The sequence below is a fragment of the Somniosus microcephalus genome, chromosome 18 (assembly GCF_052327205.1).
Source record: "Somniosus microcephalus isolate GS21.2 chromosome 18, FLI_Smic_1.0, whole genome shotgun sequence".
NCBI lineage: Eukaryota > Metazoa > Chordata > Chondrichthyes > Squaliformes > Somniosidae > Somniosus > Somniosus microcephalus.
In genome coordinates, this window is record NC_141004.1 from 38,807,246 (window position 1) to 38,823,775 (window position 16,530).

Below are 16,530 nucleotides of genomic sequence, written 5' to 3' on the forward strand. Positions count from 1 at the left end.
CGCAAGCACTGCACGCCAGCAGTTGGAGGAGGCCCAGGATCGGAATCCCATGCGGGCCCACAGCTCAACGGCCGGCGCGCGAGTTAAGTGCAGGTCGGGGGCTTGCACCCGCGGGAAGCCCCCGACCCAAATCACTGGGCCAATCTTTAACATGCTTTAATACATAGCCAATACAAATTTTAAATATAAAACATATGCAAATGTGGGTTTAGATCCTGTATTTGGTGTCCTCTGTTCCCCATCAGCATGACGAGATTCTAGACCTAGTGTATATATATATTGTTTAGTCCTGGCGCTAACACAGCAGGACCAGAAAGCTTTATGCTTGCTGAAATCATATATTATCAACCCTGCATGATTTCCTGAGGTTGGCCTAAGTAGTCATAGAAAGCTTGCGGTGCAGATTTAGCCTGTCAGCGGGAGCTCCCTATGAATGGTGGTCAGGAAATCACGCACAGCTGCAGCTCTTCAAGGGTTGTTGCTGCTATTTAAAGGGGCGTAATTCTTGTTGACAGAAAGCAAATTACTGGCCAGAACGTTTTTTCTGCTCAAAGGTATAGCTGGATGGAGAATACTTCAAGGAAATCTCTTTCCACATGATTCATTGTTTTTTTCTCTCAAGATATCGTAGAATCATAGTAATGTATGGCACAGAAGGAGGCTATTCAGCCCATCGTGTCTGTGCTGACTGAAAAAAAGCTGTGCGGCCTAATGCCACGTTCGAGCTCCTGGTCCGTAGCCTTGTAGGTTACTGTTGTGTATGTACCTTTAAGAGAAGAACTGATTTTATACTGCAGAACCGGCAGTGACCACCCCTGTATAAAAGGCCCTAGCAGGCTTCTGTACTTCAGTCTGACGTTACCCTCTGTTCAGTAAAATACCTGTTTAATTGTTCTCCCGAAGTCCGTGTATTATTGAGGTGCGGACTTTACAGTGGCGACGAGCAAGTTGGAACTCACCTGCAGTACTGCATCACCTCACGGGGACCTTTCCCTGGGAAGAAGGTTCTTGGAGGTCGAAGTCAGAGCAACGAGCGTCGACCGCGGGCAACCGCCCAAGGATCCATCGGTGTTCGGAGAATTGCGGGAGAAGCAGTGGAGAGCTGGGCTTGGCTCCCCAGTCAAGGTGTTCCAGCAAATCGTGCTGGTAGCAGGTAGTGCGCTGACCCTTCCGGACTGCGGCGAGCTCGAGCTCGATCGAGCGGCTCTGCAAAAGGGGCCACGCAGCGTCGCCGGGAGGAAAGAGAGAGAGAGAGGGTGGAGCGCACAGGGCGCGGTTGGCGCTCAAGAACCGGGCAGCGGAGAGAAAATAAACGAGGGGAAGGAAAAGTGAGACGCGCCGAAGCCGCGGGTCGCCGCCATTACCCTGTAGAATGCTAGGAGCAGCGTGGCAGCAAGGGGAAGAAGGAAAAGCGCGGGAGGCACCATTTTATTCCATTGGGGAAGAAGAAAAAGCGGGAGGCGCCATTTTAAATCACCCAAGATGCCGAAAAGTGGCAGTATCACTGCTTTCGACAACGAGGTAGAAGACTGGACCACGTATGTGGAAAGAATTGAAGTGTACTGCAAGGCAAATGAGGTGGCCGATGGAAAGAAGGCGTCGGTATTATTAAATTTGATGGGCGCGAGAATGTACGGCCTATTGTGGAATTTAATTACCCCAGCTAAACCAATGGAGAAAAGTTTTGAGGAGATTGTTAATATCTTACAGGAACACCTAAACCCTACACCGCTGCTGATAGCAGAAAGATTCAAGTTCCATAAAAGAAACCAGCACAAAGATGAGAGCAATGCTGACTATCTTACGGAACTACGCAAGTTATCGAAGCACTGCCAGTTCGGAGCAGGACTGGCAGACACTTTACGGGATAAGTTTGTCTGCGGGCTCCAGAGTGAAGGAACCCAGAAACGACTACTTTTGGAAAAGGACCTGACGCTAGAACAGGCTTTCAGCGTGGCAGTATCCTATGAAGCAGCAGCACGGGGAGCTGTGAAAATACAACAGAAACCACAAGAATACAGCGCTAACAAAATGGCGTATGGAGCAGAAAAGTGCTATCGCTGCGGCAGAACAACCCATGATCAGAAGGACTGCTGGTTTAAGGACAAAGTATGCAGGCAATGCGGGAAAATGGGACATATAGCAAGAGTCCGCAGGTCGGGAAAGAAAACCAACACTACAAGAACTACTAAGGAAAAGTACAAGAAAGTAAAAAAAATGACAGACAGTAGTTCAGAAGATCAGGAGAGTGATAATGACTCCAGGAGCAGGAGATTAAGTTGTCTAAAGTTACACAACGTGATCGCAAGGGGGGATCACCGAACCATTTGGGTCACCCTCATGATAACAGGGTTCCAAGTAAAGATGGAATTGGATACAGGATCAGCCCTAACTGTCATGAATCGACGAGACTATGAGCGGCTATTCTCACACATACCCTTAAAGGACACGTCCATTGTATTGAAGACATACACGGGGCAAAAAGTCTACCCCAGAGGAAAAATAAGGGTGCCAGTTAAATATAACGGCAAGGAAACACAGAAATTGTATCTATATATACTACAAGATGGAGGACCACCATTATTGGGACGTGAATGGATCCGAAAAATACAACTGGATTGGCATTCCATTCAGGCGTTAACTGTGACTGACAAAAAGGATGATGACGTCGCACCTGGACGTCTGTCACAAATTCTAACTGACGTGAAAAAGGTGTTCCAACAAGGACTTGGGACTCTAAAAGGAGTAAAGGTAACGATAAAAATCGAAGATAACGCAAACCCAAAATTTTTTAAGGCCAGACCGGTGCCGTACACAATCCGCCCAGCCGTCGAAGCAGAACTGGAGAGTCTGGAGTGTTCGGGTGTGCTGTCCAAGGTGGATTGGAGCGAGTGGGCCACACCCATCGTTCCTGTAATGAAGAAATCATTGAGCAGCACGCCTGGGGAGCCGAAGAAGGTTCGCATCTGTGGGGACTTCAAGGTAACTGTGAACCCAGTCCTGCACATAGTACAATATCCACTTCCACGGATAGAAGATATTTTCGCCTCACTATCTGGAGGGAAACGCTTTACGAAGATTGATCTGGCCCAAGCGTATCTACAAATGGAGGTGGAAGAAGCATCTAGGAAATACCTCACGATAAACACTCTCAAAGGCCTTTACCAGTACAATCGACTGGTATTCGGGGTAGTATGAGCCCCGGCTATTTGGCAGAGGGTATTGGAACAAGTCCTGCAAGGGATCCCAGGGACCCAGTGTTATTTGGATGACATCCTGGTTACGGGCGAAAATGACAGTGAACACCTTGCCAACCTGGAGCAGGTGCTCACTAGATTGCAGGAATATGGGCTACGAGCCAACCGCCCCAAATGCGAGTTCTTCAGGAGACAAATCTCGTATTGTGGCCACATGATTGATGAGGAAGGGTTGCATAAGTCGCCAGACAAGATTGAGGCTGTAGTCAAGTCTTCAGCACCGGAAAATGTGTCGCAACTGAGGTCGTTTCTCGGGCTGGTGAACTACTACCATAAGTTCTTGCCGAATTAATCTACAATTCTGCACCCACTGAATGCCCTGCTGCAAACTGGAGTAACATGAAAATGGAGTGATGAGTGTAAGCGTGCCTTTCAGAAATGTAAATGCCTAATCACTTCAAAAGAAGTATTGGCCCACTACAACCCAACACTACCGATTCAGTTGGCATGTGATGCGTCTCCCTACGGCATCGGAGCGGTGCTGTCACACAAATTCCTTGACGGTTCAGAGAGGCCAATAGCCTTTGCGTTGCGCTCGTTAACCTCAGCCGAGCGTAATTACACCCAGATTGACAGGGAGGCCCTCAGCCTGGTGTGGGGGGTGAAGAAGTTCAATCACTGTCTGCACGGGCAGAAATTCACCCTACTGACTGATCATCAGCCCCTGGTCTCCATTTTTAACCCAAACAAGGGCGTTCCAGTGATGACGGCGCAACGGCTGCAAAGATGGTCACTTTTTCTAGGGGCACATCAGTACGACATAGAATACAAGGGTACGAAGCAGCATGGAAACGCTGATGGGCTGTCGCGCCTACCGTTGCCTACGGTAGAGGAAGCACCTGCAGTGGACCCTGTTGAGATATTCCACTCGACCATAGTCGAATGTCTACCTGTTACAAACTCAAGTATAGAGAAGGAAACCCGAAATGACCCGACACTCTCTCGGGTCTATGATTTGACGGTGAAGGGATGGCCAGCACATGGCGACTCACTGTTGCCAGCATTCTCCCCAAGGAGAGAACAGCTGTCAGTGTGCCGGGGGACCTTGATGTGTGGATCCCGAGTGGTAATTCCACCCAAGTTGAGAGACAGAGTGCTCAATGAGCTTCATGAAGGTCATCTGGGAGGGGTAAAAATGAAAAGCCTAGCCAGGGCTTATGTGTGGTGGCCGGGAATTGATAAACAAATCGAGGACCTGACCAAGAGCTGCTCAGGATGCCAGAAAGTCCAAAATGCACCACCACAGGCCCCTCTACACCCATGGGAGTGGCCCTCATCTCCATGGCAACGGGTACACATTGATTTTGCTGGTCCATTTATGGACTCAATGTTTCTAATCGCCGTGGACGCCCATTCGAAATGGCCTGAGGTCATCAAAATGTCCTCCACCACCACGGAGAAGACTATTGCAGTCCTACGGACCATCTTCACCAGGAATGGCTTGCCAGAACAGATTTGCTCCGACAATGGGCCACAGTTTGTGTCCGAGGATTTCCGGAGGTTTCTGAGGAATAATGGGGTGAAACATTACACATCTGCCCCATATCATCCAGCCACAAATGGATTGGCTGAAAGGTTTGTTCAGACCTTTAAAAAGGCAATAAAGGCGATGTATAACGACGACATACCACTACAACACAAGGTAGATAATTTCTTGTTTGCTTACCGGAATGCGACACATGCAGTCACCAACCAAGCTCCAGCCATAATGTTCTTCAACCGAAGGCTAAGATGTCGCCTGGATTTGCTCAAACCAAACATAAGACGAGATGTTGAGGATAAGCAATTCCAGCACATCAACGAGAAGCCAACCAGGAGCTTCAAGATAGGACAACCAGTCTTGGCCCGTGACTACCGAACAGAAAAATGGCAGCCAGGAACGATATGCACAGAGCAGGGACCACTAATGTACACAGTGGACGTTGGACAGAGCATCGTGAGACGCCATGCTGACCAGATTCTAGAGTCACAGGAACAAGCCAAACCTATACCACGAGCATGTGCACCTGGTAATGAGCCCAAAGTACAGATTGCGTCTACCTCAGAAGCAGTGGTATTGGAAGCTGATGAACCAACCAATGACAATGAGCCAGAATCGACTCCACCGCAAGAACAGGATACTCGAGAAAGGCGCTATCCAGTCAGGATTAGGAAGCCTCCTCAAAGACTGAACTTATTATTTCAGTTGATGTATATAGTACCGAGAAAATTGTAATTGTAATTAGTTATTATTTAGTTGTTAAATGAATGTTATGTACTGTTTATCTAAAAGGGGAGGAATTGTTGTGTATGTACCTTTAAGAGAAGAACTGATTTTATACTGCAGTACCGGCAGTGACCACCCCTGTATAAAAGGCCCTAGCAGGTGTGGTAGACCACTGTTAACTCTGTACAGGTCCGGGCATGTCTCCGCCCCTGGCTCCACCCCTAAGCCCGGGTATAAAGGTGACTCACCACCCTTCCCCCGGGAGCTCTTAGGATGGATCCACTAGCAGAGGCATGCTCCAGTTCTTAGTCAATAAAAGCCTACTTCATATAAGTTCAACTCGTAGTCTTTGGTGTTGTTGATAGTGCATCAATTTTATTGACTAAATTTTCGACATGGAGCAAATCTTGAAGCCGAAACGTTTAGACCTGGATCCTCAAGCAGCAGATGCAGCCAATAACTTTGAACACTGGCTGAGCTGTTTCGAAGCCTTCCTGGAGGCCTCCAGCACTACCGTCACTACGGATTACGCGAAACGGCTTGTCTTGAACTCACGGGTGAGCCGCCGAGTCTACTCGATCATCCGAGACGCCACAACTTACGCGGCCGCCATCGCGACGCTAAAGGAACAATACGTGAGGCCTGTTAACGAGGTCTACGCCAGACACCACCTGGCTACCCGAAAACAGCGCCCCGGGGAATCGGGCACCGAATATTTACTGGCACTGAGAGTCCTCGGCCGGGCCTGTAATTGCAAAGCGGTGACGGCCAAGGAATGCACGGAAGACCTGATCCGAGACGCCTACGTAGCCGGCATCAGGTCCAACTATACTCGGCAACGGCTGCTGGAACAGAGGGGGCTCGACCTGCAGAAGACGGTGGCCCTCCAGAACATGGACGCCTACCCCCCTGACTGGATGGCCACGTGGATGTCACGGGAGCAGCCATCTTGGGACCCGGTAAGGCCACAAGCCGCCAGCAGCCCAACTACAGCTGCAATGACCAGAGGCCAGAAATGCTACTTCTGCGGCCAGGCCAAGCACCCCAGACAGCAATGCCCAGCAAAGGACGCGACCTGCTCCAAATGCGGCAAGAAAGGCCACTACGCGAGAGTGTGCAGGGCGAAATCGACCCCCAATTCCAGCAGCGCCGCGTGTGAACCGTGCAGGCCGCCATTTTGGACCCCACCAAGCACGTGTGAGCCGTGCGGGCCGCCATTTTGGGCACCACCAGCCGCGGGGGAGCCGCCATCTTGGACACCATTTCGAGACCAGGCCCCCGGCGCGGGCAAATACTACAGCGACCCACCGACCTCGACGATGGCCTCCATCACCCTGGACCAATCTAGGCCCCATCAACTAGCCAGGTCCATGATGAACGTAAAGGTAAATGGCCATGCCACAAATTGCCTTTTCAACTGCGGAAGCACGGAGAGCTTCATCCACCCCGACACGGTGCGACGCTACTCCCTATCGGTTATGCCCACACGCCACCAGGTCTTTATGGCCTCAAAGTCCCATACGGCGGATGTAGGCGGCTACTGTGTAGCGACTCTGACAGTGAACGGTGTGGAGTACAGAGATTTTAAATTCCTCGTCCTGCCACAGCTCTGCGCTCCCGTACTGCTAGGATTAGACTTCCAGTGCCATCTGGAGAGCGTCACGATGGCATATGGCGGGCCCCTGCCCCCACTTACAGTCTGCAGCCGGCAGAATTTAAACACGGCGCCGCGCAAAATATGCAGCCTGTCCACCCTGAAGGTCAAACCCCCCCCGTTGTTCGCTAACCTCGCCAAAGACTGCAAGCCAATTGCTACTAAAAGCAGGCAGTACAATGCCGGGGATAGGAGCTTTATTAAATCAGAAGTAGAAAGACTCCTGAGGGAAGGGATTATCGAGGGCAGCACCAGCCCATGGCGAGCCCAAGTGGTGGTAGTGAAGACCGGCGAAAAACAGCGCCTGGTTATTGATTACAGCCAGACGATCAATCGATACACGCAATTAGATGCATACCCACTTCCCCGCATATCTGACATGGTCAACCAGATAGCACAATACCGGGTATTCTCGACGATTGATCTGAAGTCGGCATACCACCAGCTCCCCATCAGGCCTGAGGACTGCCAGTACACGGCCTTCGAGGCCGACGGTCGCCTCTACCACTTCCTCCAAGTCCCCTTCGGCGTCACCAATGGGGTCTCGGTCTTCCAAAGGGAGATGGACCGGATGGTTGACCAGAACGCCACCTTCCCCTATCTAGACAACGTCACCATCTGCGGCCATGACCGGCATGACCACGACACCAACCGAGAAAAATTCCTCCGTACGGCCCAATGGCTGAATCTGACATACAACAGAGAAAAATGTATGTTCCACACCACGCGCCTCGCTATTCTTGGCTGCGTGGTGGAAAACGGAGTCATCGGCCCCGACCCCGACCGAATGCGCCCCCTCCTGGAACTACCCCTCCCACACTGCCTAAAAGCCCTGAAGAGATGCCTAGGGTTCTTCTCTTACTACGCCCAGTGGGTGCCCAACTATGCGGACAAAGCCCAGCCCCTCATCAAGTCAACCTCCTTCCCCCTGACGGCAGAGGCCCGTGTGGCCTTCACCCTCATAAAAGAGGACATTGCGAAGGCCACAATGCACGCAGTGGATGAGTCCATCCCTTTCCAAGTGGAGAGCGATGCATCCGACTTCGCCCTAGCCACAACCCTTAACCAGGCGGGGAGACCCGTGGCCTTCTTTTCACGGACCCTCCAGGGCCCCGAAATTTGACACTCCTCAGTCGAGAAGGAGGCCCAGGCGATAGTGGAGGCTGTACGGCACTGGAGGCATTACCTGGCCGGTAAACGTTTCACCCTGCTCACTGACCAACGGTCAGTAGCATTTATGTTTAACAACAGACAAAGGGGGAAAATCAAAAATGATAAGATATTGCGGTGGAGGATCGAGTTATCCACCTACAACTACGATATCTTATACCGGCCCGGGAAACTTAATGAGCCCCCAGATGCCCTATCCCGTGGGACATGTGCCAACGCACAAGTCGATAGGCTACGGACCCTCCACAATTATCTCTGCCACCCGGGGGTCACCAGGTTCTTCCATTTTATTAAAGCTCGCAACCTGCCTTACTCCATCGAGGAGGTCAGGACCATGACCAGGAACTGCCAGGTCTGCGCCGAATGCAAACCGCATTTTTATAGGCCAGACAGGGCACACCTGATTAAAGCCACCCGCCCCTTCGAACGTCTCAGCGTCGATTTCAAGGGGCCCCTTCCCTCCTCTGACCGCAACACGTACTTCCTCAATATTATTGACGAGTACTCCCATTTCCCCTTCGCCATCCCCTGCCCGGACATGACCAGCGCCACAGTCACCAGGTGCCTCAACGACCTGTTCGCCATATTTGGCTTCCCCAATTACATCCACAGCGACAGGGGCTCGTCGTTCATGAGCGACGAGCTGCGCCAGTACCTGCTCGAGAAGGGCATAGCCACGAGCAGGACTACCAGCTACAACCCCCGGGGTAACGGACAGGTAGAGAGGGAGAACGCAACGGTGTGGAAGACCGCCATGCTCGCCCTAAAATCCAAGGGCCTCCCAATCTCCCGCTGGCAAGATGTCCTCCCCGATGCGCTCCACTCCATACGATCACTGCTCTGTACTGCCACAAACGCCACCCCTCACGAGAAGATGTTCGTCTTCCCCAGGAAATCCACCTCGGGGACATCACTACCGCCATGGCTGACGTCTCCGGGACCCGTCCTGCTGAGGAAACACGTCAGGAGCCATAAGACGGACCCCCTGGTCGAAAAGGTTCACCTCCTCCACGCCAACCCACAGTACGCCTACGTGGCGTATCCTGACGGGCGGGAGGACACAGTCTCAATTCGAGACCTCGCACCCTCAGGTACCACCCGAAACACCATCGATCACCATCCACTACCTCCACCCACCACCGCTACCCACGACGCACCACCGGGGTGTCTACCACGAACTGACGACATGCCGGTGCCATCCCTACCCCGAGAGGATGACACGCCAGTGCTCCGTCCCACGCGAGAAGCGGCCGCAGGCAAAGAACCGCCGCAACCGGCACCACGAAGATCATTACGGCAGACAAGTCCCCCGGAGAGACTTTCGTATACGAACTTTTGAAACACTTCACCCCGCCGGACTCTTTTTTAAACGAGGGGTGAATGTGGTAAACCACTGTTAACTCTGTACAGGTCCGGGCATGTCTCTGCCCCTGGCTCCACCCCTAAGCCCGGGTATAAAGGTGACTCACCACCCTTCCCCCGGGAGCTCTTAGGATGGATCCACTAGCAGAGGCATGCTCCAGTTCTTAGTCAATAAAAGCCTACTTCGTATAAGTTCAACTCGTAGTCTTTGGTGTTGTTGATAGTGCATCAGCAGCCTTCTGTACTTCAGTCTGACGTTGTTCAGTAAAATACCTGTTTAATTGTTCTTCCGAAGTCCGTGTATTATTGAGGCACAGACTTTACAGTTACAGCACTTCAAGTGCATATCCAAGTACTATTTAAATGCGAAGAGGGTTTCCGCCTCTACCACCCTTTCCAGTAGTGAGTTCCAGACCTCTACCACCCTCTGGGTAAAAAAGGTTCTCCTAAATTCCCCTCTAATCCTTCTACCAATTACTTTAAATCTATGCCCCCTGGTTATTGACCTCTCTGTTAGGGGAATTATGGGTAATACTGACAAGGCCACATTCATTACCCTAAAAAGGCAATGAGCCTTCTACTTGACCACTTATGGTGATGGTGGTCCAGTGTTCTGTTTAGTCGTGAATGTTTTACAACTGAGGGCAATTGGAGTCAATCACATATTGTGGGACTGAGTCACTTGTAGACAAGATCAGGTAGGGATGGCAGTTACCCTTCCCTGAAGGAGAGCAGTGAACCAGTTAACATAAGAACATAAGGACATAAGAACTAGGAGCAGGAGTAGGCTAATCGGCCCCTCGAGCCTGCTCCGCCATTCAATAAGATCATGGCTGATCTGATCCTAACCGCCAATCCACTATCACAGAACCATCTCCTGAATCTAACAGAATTAGACACACGAAATAGGAGCAGGATCAGGCTACAGGACCCCTGGGCCCGCTCCGCTACCCACAGGGCCATGACCGATCCGAACCTAGACTCATGTCCAAATTCCTGCCCGCTCCCCGTAACCTTTAATTCCCTTTACTTCTAGGAAACTGTCTATTTCTGTTTTAAATTTATGTAATGATGTAGCTTCCACAGCTTTTTGGGGCAGCATATTCCATGGACCTACCACCCTCTGAGTGAAGTAGTTCCTCCTCATCTCAGTTGGGCTTTCACATTGATGCGGTGGAATGCCTTGCAGCTCATGAAGGCCATGGGATTGTGTGTTGGAGCCTTAGGCGGCCCTGGACTCTGGGGAATCCTGCAACGTGGAATAATTGCCAAAACCTCTCATTCTGCTGCCAGCTTTCCAGGGGGAGTGATGAAGCTATGTGCACTGACGAACAACATTCTGGTGATCTGCTTGATGCATCTGTGCATTATTTGATTGACTGACATCGCTGACATTCTATGTGGTAGCTTGGAATAAGATGGAGACATACACGTTCAGGGCTGTGGTGACCTTGACTGTTTAGTTGGGGTCAACTTCTCACAGATGACGCAACCCCCTGGTGAAGCAGAATTTGAAAAGTCAGTTTTCTTTAGACATTCCCAGGCAGTGGTGCCTTGTGTCTCTCGATATAGCTGCATGGGTAAGTGCTGGCGTGGACAGTACATCTCTTGGAATTGAACCTCCGTGACATCCCTCCTCTCATTCTCTTCTTACTTCTCCAAATTACACAAACAGGAAGGAATTCCTAAACTTCGAATCTTAATTGGGAAAAAGTCCAAAATATAGCTACCAAAAATCCAAGCAAGAACAAATCCAAGAATAAACTAACTGAAGAAACAAAACACCCTAGTATTCCAACTCTCAGAAATGTATTGTTAAAGTTCACCTTCAAAATTGATCATGAGAAAAATCCACCGAGTCCCATGTTTAAGCAACCACTTGTTATCTGTACAGATCTGGCCACCATTACACATTTCATATGGGCAAATTTAGCAAGAGAAGTCAGTGATTCACACCAGCACTCATTATACTGACATTATCAGGTATTTAAATAAGGCTGTGTTTATTGACAACATACATTAGTGAAAACACACGTTGCTCGGGCAGTGCAACATGACACTGCAGAGCCATAGAAGCATAGACATAGAAGATAGGAGCAGGAGTAGGCCATTCGGCCCCTTGAGCCCGCTCCGCCATTTAATGAGATCATGGCCGATCATCCAAATTCAGTACCCTGTCCCTGCTTTCTCCCCATATCCATTGATCCCTTTAGCCTCAAGAAATATATCCAACTCCTTCTTGAATATATTTAATGAATTGGCCTCAACTGCCCTGTGTGGCAGAGAATTCCACAGGTTCACCACTCTCTGGGTGAAGAAATTCCTCCTCATCTCAGTCCTAAATGGCTTACCCCTTATCCTTAGACTGTGACCCCTGGTTCTGGACTCCTCCACCATCAGGAACATCCTTCCTGCATCTAGTCTGTCTAGTCCTGTTAAAATTTTGTAAGTTTCAATGAGATCCCCTCTCATTCTTCTAAATTCTAGCGAATATAAGCCTAATCGACCCAATCTCTCCTCATACGTTATTCCTACCATCCCAGGTATCAGTCTGGTGAATCTTCGCTGCATTCCCTCCATGGCAAGAACATCCTTCCTCAGATAAGGCAACCAAAACTGCACACAATACTCAAGGTGTGGTCTCACCAAGGCCCTGTACAACTGCAGCAAGCCATCCTTGCTCCTATACTTGAATCTTCTCGCTATGAAGGCCAACATACCATTTGCCTTCTTAATCGCCTGCTGCACCTGCATGCTTACCTTCAGCGACTGGTGCACAAGGACACCCAGGTCTCATTGCACTTCCTCTTTTCCCAATCTATTGCCATTCAGATAATAATCTGTCTTCCTGTTTTTGCCACCGAAGTGGATAACCTCGCATTTATCCACATTATACTGCATTTGCCATGCATCTGCCCAATCACCCAACCTATCCAAATCATACTGGGGTTTCTCTGCATCCTCCTCACAGCACACACGCCCACCCAGCTTTGTGTCATCTGCAAACTTGGAGATATTACATCTAGTTCCCTCGTCTAGATCGTTTATATATATTGTGAATAGCTTGAATAGCTGGGGTCCTAGCACTGATCCCTGCGGTACCCCACTAGTCACTGCCTGCCACTCGGAAAAAGACCCGTTTATTCCAACTCTTTGCTTCCTGTCTGCCAACCAGTTCTCTATCCAAGACAGTACCTTACCCCCAATCCCATGTGCTTTAACTATGCACGCTAATCTCTTATGCGGGACCTTATCGAAAGCCTTCTGAAAGTCCAAATACACCACATCCACTGGTTCTCCCTTATCTATTCTACCAGTTACATCCTCAAAAAATTCCAGTAGATTAGTCAAGCATGATTTACCTTTTGTAAATCCATGTTGACTTTGTCCGATCCTGTCACTGTTATCCAAGTGCTCTGCTATTACATCTTTTATAATGGACTCTAGCATTTTCCCCACTACTGATGTCAGGTTACCGGTCTATAATTCCCCATTTTCTCTCTACCACCCTTTTTAAATAGTGGGGTAAGATTAGCTACCCTCCAATCCAGAGTCTATAGAATTTTGGAAGATGACCAGCAATGCATCTACTATTTCTAGGGCCACTTCCTTAAGTACCCTAGGATGTAGATTATTAGGCCCTGGGGATTTATTGGCCTTCAATCCCGTCACTTTCCCTAACACCATTCAATTCCTCCCTCTCATTAGACCCTATGTTCCCCATATTTTGCCTGGAAGTTGTAATTTAACCCTGTGTAGTTTGTGGCCTCAGTGTACATGTGGTAGTGTTGCTACTCACTTCATTTAAGTATATTGAAATAAAGCCCTTGTGTGCATTGTGTGTGAGAGCAGCTGAAGCCAGCCTAAACCAAATGGAAAATAATCCTGGCCTGCTGGGAGAATCTTCCAACCTGTGCTCAACTCAAATACAACTGTGGCAAAAATCACATGGTGAAAACAGTTAATGAATACTACAATCCCAAAAAATATACTTTTTGAGCAGATTTGAGCATCAAGGGACTTATGCTCATGTTTATATGTTTGTACGTGCACCTGAAAATTCTGATACACATCAAATCAATAATCTTTTATTACCAGGATTAAACTTGTGTAAAATGCAGAGTGCGCACTCTAGAAATTCGCCAAATGCCAATGACAACAAAAGGTTTTGGTTTGTAGTGTCTCAGGAAGCAAATTCCTAACTTGGCAAAATCATAGATCTTTAAAAGGTTTTCACCATCAATTGCCACGAACACAGTCAATAGTCCATGGATGTAGGATTTAAATCAGTGGTTGTAATATTGGAAAAAATAGAACAGTCTTTTAATGAAACCATAAAAAATGATCCGAACCATTCAAGAGTGTTTCATCCATATGTCTTTAGCATGTCTGAAGAATGTTGTTTAGACTTAATTTTTCTGCTTTCAAATACAGCAAAGGAGACTAAAGTGACTCATTCAGCTGAACATCTTTCATACTATGAATTAGTGGGGGCGATGTTCAACTTCGGTGGCGGGGGGAGGGGTGGGGGAGGCGGGTTGCAAAGCAAACCACCCAGCTATAAAGCAACCCAGTGTTCAAGCAATTTAAAATTGAAGCAGTTTGCTAAGAAGAATACATTAATTTGGTTTCATGCTGAATCTTTTCCATCAAGGAAACATGCCAAAAAATAACTAGGAAAAACTAACAGAATGCAAGCTGTGAAGTTAATAACCCTTGGTATATTGTCCATCTGTCTAAGGGGAAAAGTCACATGTCATTAACAAAGTTTAAACATTACAAGCACATGATGCCAATCACATTTTGTACTGTAGTAATCAGCATTTTCTGCACGTAACAAATTCCCATCAGTATGCAAGATCCAAATCAAGTTAATTTAAAAATATTGAGTGTACAGGAAGCCCAATCGCACCAGTATGAGAACATTTACCTCCCAACCAGATGGTCCCGGATTTGACCCTCCGGCCTGCCCATCACTCAGATCTGCTTGCAATAAAAATGCAAGTCAGATCAAGACTTTTACGTTTTCACCAACTCTTCCTCACCCATGCTTTATGATTTGTCTGGTGTTCCCTTCTCAAAATTTCTATTGCGGCCTTCCAAGCGGTGTTGATGCAGGTTGCTGCGCTGAGAAACCTTAACAGGTGAGGTGAGACTTGCTGCCTTCTCACATTTCTGTGAAAGTTGATTATAGCGGCCTAGAAAAATTGATTGCGCTGCGCCCAGTTTACAGTCGAAAAACAGGAGCCTGATTGGCGGGCGGTGTGTGCACGCTCATTCCACATCAAAAGTGTGCCACCCACCATATTGGATAGGGCTCCTCTGGCGACATCCAGGGCGCACGATCAGAGTATTAAAAAGACTCATTAAAATATTTAAATAAGGGTCCCACAGGTATTGTAAGGCCCTTCTCTGAAATTAGTCTGCCTTAGCGCTTGATTGGCCACGCGATAAACTCGCTCAGCAACTCATGTCGCTAACGGGCAGGAAAGACCCTTTAAAGACCCTGCTATTTAAAGGACTCATCAACTATGTTGTGTTTGTCCCGCCATACACAACTACATAAAATAATAAAGCAGCAGAGACTGAGAGTAACTTCAAGTGATCTTTACTGGGTAACTGGAACTTTGGCACTGACTATACAAATCGCTACGCGTCTGTTATATACGCTCGCAACTAAGGATGTACATCCGCAAAACAAAGTAGTCCCTTCAATGTTGTATACATTACACTTCCTCCCCCTTTAGTTTAATAGGATATTAACGCAAAATTTATATAATTAACATACAGAGCCTGTCTTTACAGTAACCTTTTTGTTTTCTTAAAAGTAACAAAATTCAAATTCCAACATAACATTTATTTTGTCAACAGCCCTTTTACAAGTCAAGTCTCTGGGGAGGCCTCCTCTGCCTCTCTGGGTAACGTCTCTCCAGACTCTTTTGCTTTGGGGAATGAGACTGTACAGGTACAGTTGCATCAGGTGAGCTATCAGCACAGGTAGAGCTCTCAGCTGTGGATGAGGCTGGTGCTGATGCTGATGAATCAGGAGTGTCTGTTTCCAGGTCAGGTGAGTCTGGGCGAGGTATAGGGGTGTTTTCCACCTGAACATCCAGAATTTGGTCCACATGACATCTCAAAATGTTCTCTCCCATATCCACTGTATACATCAGTGGTCCCTCTCTTGTGGATATTGTCCCTGGTTGCCACTTTTCCATCCGGAAATCACGAGCAAAAACTGACTGTCCCACACTGAAGCTTCTTGTTGTCTTAGCATTCAAATGTTTGAACTGTTTGTTCTCTACATCACGACATACATTCGGTTTAAGAAGGTCCATGCGAGATCTCAGGTTTCTGTTCAGAAACATCATCGCTGGAGTCTGATTAGTGGCTGCGTGTACTGCGTTCCGATAAGCAAAGAGGAAATTGTCTATCTTGTGTTGCAGTGGTAGATTCTCACTGTACATTGCTTTGATGGCCTTCTTGAAAGTCTGTACGAATCTTTCTGCCAAGCCATTTGTAGCTGGATAGTACGGGGCAGATGTGTAGTGCTTGAGTCCATTTTTCCTCATGAAACCTTGGAATTCGTCAGAGACAAATTGTCGTCCATTGTCTGTGCAGATTTGTTCTGGTAGGCCATTTCTAGCGAACATGGTCCTCAGAACTGAAATGGTCTTTTCAGATGTGGTTAATTTCATTTTAATGACCTCGGGCCATTTGGAATGTGCATCGACTGCAATCAAGAACATGGAGTCCATGAACGGTCCAGCAAAGTCGATGTGCACACATTGCCATGGTGATGAGGGCCATTCCCATGGATGGAGAGAGGCTTGTGGTGGTGCGTTCTGGACCTTTTGACATCCTTAGCAGCTCTTTGTCAGGTC